At 58.3% G+C, this 888-nt stretch overlaps 1 protein-coding gene across 1 annotated transcript in view; it reads left to right on the plus strand.

Moving 5' to 3' along the window:
* TBC1D20 (TBC1 domain family, member 20) overlaps positions 1-888 on the plus strand; it is a gene marked incomplete at its 3' end in the record, with an annotated part of 4,960 nt that overhangs the window by 1,255 nt on the left and 2,817 nt on the right. The window lies entirely within an intron of this gene.

An 888-nucleotide genomic window follows, 5' to 3' on the forward strand; every position in this document is an offset into this window, starting at 1 on the left:
GTGGAGATGTGGTGTGAGGGACACGGGGCAGTGGGGACCTGGCAGTGCTGGGGAAGGGTTGGGCTCTGTGATCTTAAAGGTTTCTCCCAACCAAAATGATTCTGTGATGGTCTGATTTCTAGAAAGCCTTTTCCTTGGGAACTTACAGCAGCTGCTTCGTGCAGCAGCTGCAGGTTCCCACCAGCTGCCTGCTCTCCAGCTGGGTCTGAGCCCTGCCAGTGCTGCCTCCCCCTGCCCTGCTCTAGCTCAGGGGCAGCTTTGTCACCAGTCAGAACAAATTCTGGTGCAAACCAGTCTCAAAATCAGGTTCATGCACCAAATTTAGCCCTGCACCCTTAGCAGCCCAGTGGTTTTGTGGTCGCCCGGGTCTGAGGGGCAGCTGGTGCCCTGTGCTGTGCAGAGATTCCCTCACCCAGTGCCCGCTGGGGCCCGGGGGCTCTGTGGGAACGGGGGGTTTGCCCTTGCCTGGCAGCCTCCTGCCTCTCTCCAGACACATCAGCAGAACGGGGGAAGGGCAGAACTGTGTCACTGCAGGATCTCTGCCAGGACTTTCTGCTTTTCCCTGTGGCCAGGGACCCCCTGGGCTGTCTGAGGTCTGCTGGGCAGGGTTAGGACTTGGATGTTCTTTCTGCTGGTGTTACCTTTGCAACACATCCCTTGGGATCAGGGGTGCAGGTGAATGCAGGGGTCCTCTCCTTGTGTGGAATCACAGAATCGTTTTGGTTGGAAGAGACCCTCAAGATCATCAAGTCCAATCATCAACCTGACACAACCAAGCCCACCACTGCCCCGTGTCCCTCACCCCACATCTCCACAGCTTGGAAACCCCTCCAGGGGTGTGGACTCCACCACTGCCCTGGGCAGCCTGGCACAGCCCTGGGCAACCCT

The sequence above is a fragment of the Merops nubicus genome, unplaced genomic scaffold, assembly GCF_000691845.1.
Source record: "Merops nubicus isolate BGI_N331 unplaced genomic scaffold, ASM69184v1 scaffold24043, whole genome shotgun sequence".
Classification (NCBI taxonomy): domain Eukaryota; kingdom Metazoa; phylum Chordata; class Aves; order Coraciiformes; family Meropidae; genus Merops; species Merops nubicus.